Here is a 12969-nt window from a genome sequence, read left to right as displayed (position 1 = left end):
GCAAGTAGTTCCTCTTCAGATCCCCCACTCCAGGAATGCAGGGACATGAAGACAGGCTGCATGTTTCCTAAGCTAGACAACTTGGTCTCAAGGAGAATTAAACTGTAGCACAGAATGTGAGGTGTGTTTGCTGTAGCCCCTTCATTTATCTTCCTTTAATCAAACAGACGGAACATTTTCATTGGAAAGAGGAGGTTGTTATCCTTGGCTTTCTTGTGTCTCCAGCAGTATTTTTCTTAGGAATGTGTTAATAGCTGCAAAAATTTTAACACGTCTTCAAGTGCCTCTCATGTTAGGAGATTCTTCTCAGTTGTGGGAAAAGTGGTTGTCGGTTTGCCTGGTGTTTAAGCAAAATCAAAGCATTTCTGACAGGTAGATTATGGTCTTACTTCAAATGTCCCATCTTTACTGAATGTGTGGCTGGAAGCCTTGGAGGAGAGACATTTTTCTTGCCAACTCTGATTCCTTCAGCCCCCATTCCTCTGCAGGCAGCTGGGTCCAAAAAATGGTTAACTCCAGGGCCAGTGGAGGGAAAGACTTGGGAGTTTCTGATTTCAAGATTGTGTGTTGTTGGACCCTTTTGTAGAGAGCACCTTTGCCCTGCTGATCAAACTCCTTTACTTTTACATTTTGTTTGAAGAAACCAGAACATTTAAGTAACAAATAGGAAGTATGTTATGTAGAAGGCAGTTCCAGAGGAAGTTGAGAGACAAATGTGCAAAAAAAGAGAAGAGAGGCCTAAAAATAGCTATTAAAGTTTTTGTTACCCTTTCAAAATATATTTATTTAGTGGAATCAAAAGCTAGGGTGGAATAATCCTCAATTCATCCAAGATTACAAATTCCTGCATGTTCCATTGAAAGAGAGATCTTTTTCTGTGGATATAACAGAAAACAATTGGCCTTCTGTGTCTGTATAACACTTCCCTACTCACATTGCCTCAACAGTGAATACTTTAGGGAAGATGCACAAATGCTTCCAAATGCATTTTTAAAAATTTTCTGTGGGTTGGCTGGATAGCTTTTCTCATCTGGGTAGCTTAACTAATCTCAGCTTAATTACTCTTGTCTCTGAAGTCAGCTGGTTGATCTAGGATGGTCTCCTGCTCATGTGTGACACTTGGCTGCTTGTTGGTTGAGGCAACAGTGGTGATTGGATCATGTTTTCCTAATCATCCGGCAGGCTAGCTCAGACTTCTCCTTATGGGTTCAAAGGGCAAGAAGAAAAGGCAAACCCAAGTGCTTTCCAAGTCCCTACTTGCATCACAATTGCTATTATGTTTAGACAATCTCAACAACAGCAAGCCAACACCAAGAAAAGATAAATCAGAAAGAAGCGGAAGAAGATGGCGCTCACCAGCTTTTTACTTGCACCTACTCAGCTGTCTCAGGACCAGCTTGAGGCTGAAGAAAAGGCAAGATCCCAGAGATCACAACAGACCTCGCTGGTCTCCTCCCGAAGAGAACATCCCCCATATGGGTACTGGAAAGCATGGATACCTCGGTTATTAGAGGATTTTGGAGATGGAGGTGCTTTTCCAGAGATCCACGTGGCCCAGTATCCCCTGGATATGGGACGAAAGAAAAAAATGTCAAATGCACTGGCCATTCAGGTGGATGCTGAAGGAAAAATTAAGTATGATGCAGTTGCTCGACAAGAACAGTCAAAAGACAAGGCCATTTATAGCAAGTACACTGACCTGGTTCCCAAGGAAGTCATGAATGCGGATGACCCAGACCTGCAGAGACCTGATGAGGAAGCCATTAAAGAGATAACAGAAAAGACAAGGGGAGCCTTAGAAAAATCGGTATGGTATGGCAGAAGGTTGCTGCAGCCATGCCAGTCCGAGCAGCTGATAAACTGGCTCCTGCTCAGTATATCTGATACACACCATCTCGACAAGGGGTGGCTCTCAACTGTGGAGCTAAACAGAGAGTTATTCAGATGGTGAAAATGCAGAAAGATCCAATGGAGCTTCCAAGGTTCACAATTAATAAGAAAATTCCCCGGGGACCACCTTCTCCTCCTGCACCTGTCATGTATTCTCCTATCCGAAAGATGACCGTGAAGGAACAACAAGAGTGGAAGATTCCTCCCTGTATTTCAAACTGGAAAAATGCGAAGGGTTATACAATTCCATTAGATAAATGTCTGGCTGCTGATGGAAGAGGACTGCAGACAGTTCACATCAATGAAAATCTTGCAGAACTGGCCAAAGCCCTGTGCATTGCTGATCGAAAGGCTAGTGAAGCTGTGGAAATGTGTGCTCAAGTAGAGAGAAAGATGGCTCAAAAAGAAAAGGAGAAACATGAAGAGAAACTTAGAGAAATGGCCCAGAAAGCCAGAGAGAGAAGAGCTGGGATGAAAACCCATGTGGAAAAAGAGGATGGGGAGGCACGTGAGAGGGGTGAAATCCGCCATGACAGGCAAAAAGAGAGACAGCAGGACTGGAATCTTTCCAGGGAAGCTCCAGATAAGAGGTCGAAACTGCAGAGAAATGAAAATCGAGATATCAGTGAAGTCATTGCTCTTGGTATGCCCAATCCTCGGACTTCCAGTGAAGTTCAGTATGACCAAAGGCTCTTCAACCAATCCAAGGGTATGGACAGTGGTTTTGCAGGTGGAGAAGATGAAATTTACAATGTTTATGACCAAGCCTGGAGAGGTGGTAAAGATATGGCCCAGAATATTTACCAGCCCAGTAAAAATCTGGACAAGGACATGTGTGGTGATGACCTAGAAGCCAGAATAAAGACTAACAGATTTGTTCCTGATAAGGAGTTTTCTGGTTCAGATCGTAGACAGAGGGGCCGAGAAGGACCAGTTCAATTTGAGGAGGATCCTGTTGGTTTGGACAAATTTTCGGAAGAAGCCAAACAGCACGGTGGCTCTAAAAGACCCTCAGGTAGCAGCCGGCCCAAGGAACACAAGCAGGAAGGCAAGAAGAGGAGGAAGGAGTAGATACTTTCTTCAGAGTGAGTGAACTGTTATTTGTGACCCTATGATGCAGGTCATGTGCGGGAACACTTTGTAAATGGCCAGGATAAAGACCAAATCTGGGTGTCAGAGCCCAGCCCTACTTTTTCTTACAGGAGAAAGGGGGGAATGGAAAAAATTCTACTTTGAATCACTTAGTTGTTTTAAACAGTGGGTTGTGTTTGTGCTTCTCCCACCTTTTGGCATTTATAGAACATACTGCCCCACACCACACATGAAATTAAGGCCACTGCCTTTTGGGCGACATTAGTACTTTGGGGTTACTGTTTTGTCTAAGAATGACTGCTTACGAATAAAGTTACCCCAACCACTGAGTAGAAAGAAGGATGTTCACATGTTGGAACTGTCCTGCCAAATGATGTTTGCCCCTCTTGTGCTCTGTTTTAATTTGGAGTGGGGAAAGAAAGCTCTTGCTTGGTGCAACTCTTTGTTTCAAATAAAAACATTTAGACAAAAAAAAAAAAAAAAAGAATAAATCATAGGGTAGTGGTCTGAATGTGGGTGTCATCATTCTTTCACATGTGAGCTTTTGTTTTTCTTTTGTCCAAACTGGTATTTTTTTCTACTGTCTGTGGTCTTGAGCTTTCTTTCCTTCTCTTTACCCCTGCCTCTCTTTTCCTCTTTAACTTCATTGAGCTTTATTTCCTGTCTCTTGATTTTTCTCCAGCTTTTTCACCCACTAACTAAGACCCATCATTTTTATTTGGAGACCTAACTCAGCTCCAAGGAGGTGCTTTACAGAGTTAAAGTGTTTGCTGAGTACTGAGGTACCTGGAGCATGTGTGCCCAGAAATTTGTAACAATTCAGCAAAGCCATTCTTCCCCTTCATACCTTGTTGAGGGGAGTTTTCTCTATGCTGTTCCCTATTCTGGTGCCAACACACTTCCCTTATAACACCTCCCCTCTATTTTTGTTCTATAAAAGTAGGCAGGGGACAGGATGGAATGAATGAAATTCTTCCCTCGAGCAAGTTTCTCCTACTGATTGAAGGGTTTACATTTTATATACCCTTTGGAAGGCAAGCAAATTATTACCTAGAAAGTGTGCTTCAAAGGGAAGTCCTAGAGGGAAGTGAGGTCAGTGTTCACAAGCTCAGCAAGAATAAAAATTAGACTCTCGGCCACTTGACAGTAAGCTGTTTGAGCCTAATTTTCATCTTCCTTATATCCCAAGAACTGACGAAGTGTATGGTACCTGGTAAATAAATGTTTGAATAAAAAAGGAAAACCTTTGAATGAATTGATATGGATAATGGATGGGTTTGTCTGGAGCCATTCAAGCAGATGGCTTAGAAAGCAAATTTCTGGTGTGCTCATTTCAGCACCGTAGTCAAGAGACAGGTTACACGTAGATATGCACATCCTATTTCAAGACCAGAGTTGGGTCCAAAGAGAGAAAAACATCTCTGAATCAAGTGTTTGCCTCCGAATCAAGAGACCATACCATGCAGTGTATGGGCTCTTGGTTTATTTTGTATCCCTGAGTGATACAGAAATAAACAAAAGAAAATGGGTATTTTAAAAAGGCTTTCATGAATCTACTAGTTCCCTTGCAAACTGGCTCCAGAGCCTATTACAGCAAGTTCTGCGGCTTTGGGCAGGCTAGGAAATAGTTTTAATTTGCTCAGCACCCTAAATTATAGACTGTGTATTTGCAACTGTTTCAAACTAGTCAGCAAAGTTATAGTTTTCAACAGGTTTTAAAGAGGCACTTCAGCTCACAGGTTAGAGTGTTTTAGATTATGTTGTTGCAAAAAAAAAAAAAAAAAAAAAGCAAATTTAGGGTTATTTTTTTTTCCCTGAGGAGTGGGAAAATTGAGCAGTATCCAAGAAAAATGACTACTACTCATCCTGTATTAAACTGCTCATCAGAACACATAATTGTTTTTCTTTCACTTTTCCTTTTTTATTTTTTTCAACTGTCAGTTCCAATAGGTACTCAGACTGGCCCAATACAATCAGGGGTAGACAAGTGATCTTTGTGAGATGTATATTGGGCTGAATTTGTCTCACAGGAACTGGAATCCTGTTGTAAGACACATGGTTTTAATTAGAGTGCTGATAGATGTGTAACCACAGTAAACATTCATTAGATTGTAGCACTTTAAATTCAATAATTGAGTGCTATATATGCTAGGTTCTTCACAGCTGCATATAAACCCTTTGCTAAGCAGTATATGATATACTTTTAAACTTTTAAAAACTTTGTTGCCACTGACATTCATCATTGTGTTCTAATATCTCATGTTTTTTAGCGTCTAATAAGTGTTTGTTGAACATGAGAATGGACATTTGGGTTTCCTTTATGTATTGGAGAGGTTTGTGGCTCTGAAAACTATTCCTGCAATTGCAGGCATTTCCACCAGGTGGACAAAGAATCTTCTGCAGTTTGGTTAAGGCAATTGAGAAGGGAAATAACATAAAAATATGAATGAGCCCTGCTATTTTTTAGAAAAATTAACTACTCGTTTCTATGTTCTTACAAATTAGATAAGTTGAGATGAAATAAACACAAAGGAAGTGTACAGCAAGATTTTTTTTAAAATGTATTTAGGCATAATGTGTTCACTCTTACTCAATTTGTATAATAACCACTAACTTTATTCTGGTTTCCTCCTTTTATTCTCAAGACACCTTACAATACAAGTACTAGCTCTGGCTTATCTACAAACAGGTTACTCAGATTATTCATAAGCTCTTTGCAAGCTTTAAAATTAAAATTCCCCCAGCAATTTCCCCCTGCTTGTTATGAGATCTATTGCTTCCCAATTACTTATTTAAAGAAATTCCTCCGCTGGGCCTCTGTTTTCAGATTTTGTTACTTTCTATTCATTCTCGCCTAAGGGAAACACCAGAGTTTTTGTTTTCAATAATACTCTAAACTTTCAAAACACTGTTAAAAATGATAGCCTTTGTTTGTTAAGCCTGGGAACTGTGTCTTTTAAATACATTTTAAAGAGAAAAAAAAAAATCTCTGAATAAACATTATTGTTTCCATGTATAATTCCCAAAGTGATTTCATTAAAGAATATTAATAGAACCTCTAGCATTATCTACTTGCTGTTTGTTTACAGATGATCCAAATCAGTTTTGGATGGAATAAATGAGATGGTTTTACTTTCTAGTTCCTTTTATCAGGCTTTAGGCCATAATATTATTCTGTACTATGATATGTCAACAAAAAAGCTTTTCCTATGGGTCCCAGGTTGAGCAACTCATGATATCTCTGAGCCTTAATTTTTAATTTTTTGTTTAATGTAAGTGCCCACAATGTTTCAGGTAGAACGTTAGGTTCTGAGGATGCAGTGATACACAGGGCAAAGCCCAGGCTCCCATGGAACTTACAATCTAGTGGAAAATGAAAAATAGAAAAATGGGAATAACAATATGAACCTTACAGTGAAGTTTTCAGGATTAAAATAAAATAATTTATATGAAACTGCTTTGTAAATCCTATAATATTAATTAAGCACTAGATATCATATTAAATTGCATGGTACTTTTAAGGATCCAGTGAGAGGGAGTATGAGTGTGTGTGTATATATATATATACACATATAGGGTTGGCCGAAAAGTGCCTTTGGCTTTTAAGTAAAAATAAAAGACACATTTTTCATTTTCACCAAGAACTTTATTGAACAACATATTCACCCTTTTGTTCCACTACCTTCTGCCATTTTTTAGACAACTTCATAATTCCATCTTCCCAAAACTCTTTGTCTTTTTGAGCAAAGAACTGTTCCAGGTGCCTTTTACAGTCTTCCAGGGAATGGAAATATTTCCATTGAGAGAATTTTGTAAAGACCTAAATAAATGGAAATCCAAAGGTGCAATGTCTGGTGAATACAGTGGATGAATCAGAACTTCCCAGCCAAACTGGGAAGTTTTTGCCTGGTCCTCAAATAAACAGGTGGTCTTTTGTTATCCTAATGGAAGATTATGTGTTTTCTGTTGACTAATTCTGGGCGCTTTTTGTGAAGTGCTGCTTTCAGTTGGTCTAATTGGAAGCGGTACTTGTTGGAATTAATTGCTTGTTTTCCAGAAGGAGCTCATAATAGAGGACTCCCCTGCTATCCCACCATATATACAACATCATCTTCTTTGGATGAAGACTGGCCTTTGGTGTGATTGGTGATGATTTATTTCTCTTGTCCCATGATCTTTTCCATTCCACTTTATTGTACAGTATCCACTTTTCATCACCCATCACAATTTGTTTTAAAAATGGAATGTTTTTGTTATGTTTAAGTAGAGAATTTCATGTGGAAATATGGTCAAGAGGTTTTCCTTCACTTGACTTATGTGGAACTCAAACATCAAAGCAATTAACATAACCAAGCTGGTGCAAATGATTTTCAACTCTTGATTTGGACATTTTGAGTATGTCAGCTATCTCCTGTGTGGTATAACGTTGATTGTTCTTAATTAATGTCTCGATTTGATCACTATCAACTTCAACTGGTCTCCCTGACCATGGAGCATTGTCCAGCGAGAAATCTCCAGCGCGAGATGTCGCAGATCACTTTTGACATGTTCAGTCAGTCATAGCAACTTCTCCATACACTGCACAAATCTCTTTTTTTGTGTGTTTCAGTTGTGTTTTTACCTTTCTTGAAATAATAAAGCATAATATGCCAAAAATATTGTTTTTTTCTTCCATCTTCAATATTAAAATGGCTACACAAAAATTCACCAATTTTAGTCTTTTTTTAAAATGTATACTGATATGACAGCTGCCACATACAATCTAACAAAATTGTTTTGAATGAAGTTAAAGGCAACTAAGTGCTACTAGAGCCATTTTACAGGAAAAACGGAACAAACCTTTTGGCCGACACCCAAGTTTCCTTGTGTCGCACTATAATCAGTCTCTCCCACTGCTTCCTGTTACCTCTACAAATTACAGGTGATAACTGATTTGTCTTCTATCACTACTTGTTAGTTTGTGTTTTCTAGAGTCTTATAAAAATGGAAAAGAAGTCCAGTATCTACTCATTTTTTGAAGTATTCAATCACTGAGCATACTTATTTTGGGATTCCTCCATTTTGTTGTGTGTATCAGTAGTTCATTCCTTTTAATTGCTGGGTAGTATGCATTTGTATGGATTAAAGAACAAACACCTGTTGAAGAACAGTTGAGTTGTTTTGAATTTTTGGCTTTTACAAATAAAGTCTTTGTACGGACATATACTTGGGTAAATAACTAGAAGTGGAATGACTGTGTCATATGATAGATGTGTGTAACTTTTTTGAAACTGCCTAACTGTTGGAAAAGGGGTTTACCATTTTATATTCACATCAGCAGTGTATGAGAGTGACTTTGAATTTGCAGCAAATTTTTTAATTAATTCGGAAAGAACTAACTGATCTATCAAATCAACTCATCCATGAACATGGTATATCTTTACTTTTGGATTTCTTTTATATCCTTGAATAGACTTAAAACTTTTTACTATAAATAAAACATTTTAAATTACCTAGCTATAAAAGTAAATTTTTATAAGTTGATCTTATATCTGACAACATTACTGAAATCTAACGTCTGTTGATTTTATTTGGAGTCCTGTGTAGAGGTAATATTTACACATCTGCAAATAACTACTGTTCCTTTTCTTATTGTATAGATGAGGACTTCTTTTGTTTCTATGTTTTATAGTTAATAATAATAGCCATACTTATCTTATTCTTGACTTTAATGAAAATATTTCTAAAACTTCCCTTTTACTTATATTGTTCAATCTACTTTTTGGGATAGATTGCCTTTGCCATGTTAAGAACATTTCCTTCTATTCCTATTTTTGAGAGTTATTTGTAAAAAAAAAAAAAACTATAAATATATGCTAAGCTTTGTTGGATATTTTTCTGTATCTATTAAAATGATATGATTTTCTCTTTTTCTCCAGTAATCTTCCAAATATATTGATGGTTCCTCAGGTTAAACTTTGAATTCTTAGAAATATTTTTAATGTCCTGTTGGATTTAATTACCTAATATTTTATTTAGAATTTTTACACCTAAGTTCACAAAGGAAATTTGGCCTGTATTTTCTCCTCTTCATTTCTTTTCATTTTATTTTGGAATAAAGACTTAGTTTTGGAATACTAGTTTCATAAGATAAATCAGGCATATTTCCTTTTTCTCCCCACAATAACTTGTATAAAATAGAGATTTTCTGTTTCTTAAAAGTGTAATAGAATTCACATTTTAAAATAATTGGGCTTGTTTCTGTTGGATGTGGGAAAGGAAATTTATTTTTAACCATTTGATGTCTGTATAAATTGTTGATCTGTTCAATTTTTAAAATTTCTCCTTGTGTCAATTATGACATTTTATATTTTTTTTCAGAAATGTGTCCCATTTTGTCTGGGCTTTCATATTTATTAACGTGTGGTTATTTATAACATTCTTTTGTGATTGTAAAAAATCTCTCCGTTTTTATTATGCATTGGTTCATTTAATTTTTAATTTTTTAAAACTTTTTAGTGCTTTTATTGGTCCATCTTATCAGACATTTATCATACTGATCTTTGTGAGAACCAGTTGTAGTTTTATTGATGCCCTGCTGTCTTTGCTTATTTCATTGATTAGTATTATTTCCTTTTTATGTTCTTCCTTCTTGTTTTTTGGGGGGAAGATAATGGCTTTTGGGGGGGTCCTCTATTCTTTTCTTAGTTTTTGTATTGAAGCTTGAGCTTATTGTTTTCAGGCTTATTTTAGGATAAAAACATTTGAATGTTTAAATTCTCTGTTTATCACAAATTTTGATATGCAGTGCTTTCATGTCTTTCAGGTCTCTGTATTTCATGTTTTCCTTGAAATGTCCTTGTTAACCTAAGATTTACGTTGAAATATTTTTTCTAAGTTTCCTAATTATTTCAGTCCTCCTTTGTTGTTGATTTCTAATTTTGTTGTATTAGTGTCAAAGAAAATAGCCTGTATGAATTGTATAAACTCTGTTCTGCATAACTTATTCAGGATTTACATGTTTCCTAGTACAATTTTGTGAATGTTTTATTCTCAAAAAGAATATGTTTATTAGTTTAACTTATTGATAATACTACATATATTTTATATTTTCTTTATTTGCATGATCTATCACATTCTGAGAGGGATGTGTTAAATCTCCAAATCTTTAGATTATTAATTAATTAATTTCCATAGTTTTATCTCAAATATATACATACAAACATATATACTTATGCTTTCTTTTATATTTTATATGTATATTTTATATTAATGATTTGTTTTTCTATTCCTAGTACATAATATCTTCCTTTATACCTTATGATGTTTATTATCTTGAACTCTATTTTTTCATATTAAAATAACATGGCTTTTGGGGGGGAGCTAATATTGACCATTAACATTTATTATATTTGCTGCAATATTAGGAATTTCTATATCTCATTTTTTTTGGATATGAAGACTTTTCTGTTTTATTTAAAAACTTTTTATATTCTAATGTACTAGTTGATGAGTTTTGAAAAATATAAATGCCTATGTAATGACAACCCCTAATTAAGATTAGGAAACATTTCTTTCACCTCAGAAATTTCTCTCATATCCCTTTGCAATCATCCATTTCACACCCTGCCACCACCACCACCCCTGTCACTGCCCCTCAGCAAACTCTGATCTCTGATCTATCTTTTCCTCCATGGGGGAAAAAAATGAAAAAGAAAAAGAAAGAAATCTGAACAAACCATAAAAAAACAAAAACAATAACAACAAAATCTCTGATCAGATTTTTATCACTATAGATTGGCTTTGCCTGTTGTAGAACTTCATATAAATAGGATTATTCACTCCATTCTTTGGGACTGGCTTTTTTCTGCTCAATGTAACATTTGTGAGATCCATCTGATGGGTATGTATTGTCCATTCCTTGAATGTATTCCATAGAGAAAAATTATTGCTCCATGAGGATACATTTAAATTATTTGAAACAACCAGTGTTCAATCAATACTAAATAAAGTGGGTAATGAGCTGGTGAAATACACGCAGTCAGTTCTTTGTGTCCATGTGTTCTGCATTGCAGATTCCACCAAATGCAGATCAAAAATATTCAAGGAAGGGAGGGAATATAGGGATATGTGTATAAAAACAGATGATTGAACTTGGTGTACCCCTCAGAAAATAATAAATAAATAAATAAAATTAAAAAAAATATTCAACAACAATACAAAATTCCAGAAAGTGCTAAAAATCAAAACTTGAATTTGCTGCACATTGGCAAATATTTATGTAGCATTTACATTGTATTTACATAGCATTTACATTGTATTATGTATTATAAGTAATCTAGAGATGATTTAAAGTATATGGGAGGATGTACATAGGTTATATGCAAATATTATGGCAATATAATATACAGAACTTGAGCATCCATGGGTTTTGGTATTGGTGGGGGGGTCCTGGAATCAATTCTGGTGGATACCGAGGGACTACTGTATTTGGAGAACACATTTTTTTTTAATCAGGCATTTTCTAAATGGAAAATGATATAAAAAGAGAACATGGATTTTAAGATAGACTGTCCTGGGTCCTGATTCTAGCTCAACTGTATGATCTGAGTTACCCAAGGCAAGTTGTTTAACCTCTAATAATCCTGGGATAGTAATACATACTGGGAAGGGTATTGTTAGGTTAAATAAAATAATATTTGGAAAGAACTCGACACATAGTTGATGTTAAAATGGTACAGGCATACATCGAAGACATTGTGGGTTCAGTTCCAGACCACCACAATAAAGTGAATATTGAAATATAGAGAGTCACATGAATTTTTTGGTTTTCTGTTACATGTAAAAGTCATGTTTACACTATACTGTAGTCTATTAAGTGTGCCATAGCATTATGTCTAAAAAATATATATATACTTTAATTAAAAAATGCTATTGCTAAAAATTGCTAACCATCACTTGAAACTTCATCGAGTCATAATCTTTTTGCAATAGTAACATCAAAGATCACTGATCATGGATCACCATAACAAATGTAATAATAATGAAAAAGTTTGAAATATTGTGAGAATTACTAACATGTGGCAGAGACAGGAAATGAGCAAATGCTATTGGAAAAATATCGCCAATAGGTTTGCTCAACAGAGTTACCACAAATCTTCAATTTTTAAAAAGTGCAGTATCTGCAAAGCACAATAAAGTGAAGCACAATAAATGAAGTATGCCTGTACCATGTTGAATTAATATAATTAATATAATTACTTTAAAATTAACGCTTATATATTTGCTAAATTTTTAAAAATTAAATTTTATTACTTTCAAGATGTATGGTCATTAAATCTAGATTGTAAACAAATGTCCAAAGACTAGATTATGAGAAATTAGTAATTTGGAATTAGCATATTAATTTCCTATTAATGGATGCAGTAAATCATCGAGCTTTTTACCACTTTGCTGAATTCAACTATCCACATGGGGCCAATTTTTTATTTATTGTAGAAACTGATGGCTCTTCCTTGACAAAGGAGTTATTAAAAAATATACGAGACCATTGTTGGAAATCATTTCTACCTGATGCCAGAAATCTTAATTAGTTTTTCTCCATTTCAGTGTACTTACTTCCATCTCATTAGAACACCTCACCTGTCGACTGGCTGACTGCTCTGGTGTAAATAAAACAATGATACTGATAATAACAATGGCCAATATCTGTTGAGCTCCTTCTATGTGCCAGACCTCACTTAGAGCTTTACATACAGCATTTCATGTAATTACTTGAGAAACCCTATCCAGCAGGTACTGTTAGTGTCCCTATTTTCCAGAAGAAACAACTGAGACATAGGAAGATGCAGCAATTTATCCAAGGTCAGATAATTTGTGTCAGAGCCTAGACTTATAATAACAGTAACTAACATTTATTGAGAGGTTACTACATTCCAGACACTAAGTGCATTCCATGTGCTAACTTGTTATCAGCCAGTGGCCCTATGACACAGGTGCTATCATTTA

The 12969-nt window shown here is 35.6% G+C and overlaps 1 pseudogene; it reads left to right on the top strand.

The window, feature by feature from the left end:
* The first annotated feature begins 1345 nt into the window (after window positions 1–1345).
* LOC130855692 (SNW domain-containing protein 1-like) lies at window positions 1346–2961 on the top strand (annotated as a pseudogene).
* The last annotated feature ends 10008 nt before the right edge of the window (window positions 2962–12969 follow it).

Source organism: Hippopotamus amphibius, chromosome 6 (genome assembly GCF_030028045.1).
Source record: "Hippopotamus amphibius kiboko isolate mHipAmp2 chromosome 6, mHipAmp2.hap2, whole genome shotgun sequence".
In the NCBI taxonomy this organism is placed as follows: domain Eukaryota; kingdom Metazoa; phylum Chordata; class Mammalia; order Artiodactyla; family Hippopotamidae; genus Hippopotamus; species Hippopotamus amphibius.
This window is presented reverse-complemented; position numbering and strand designations above follow the sequence as displayed.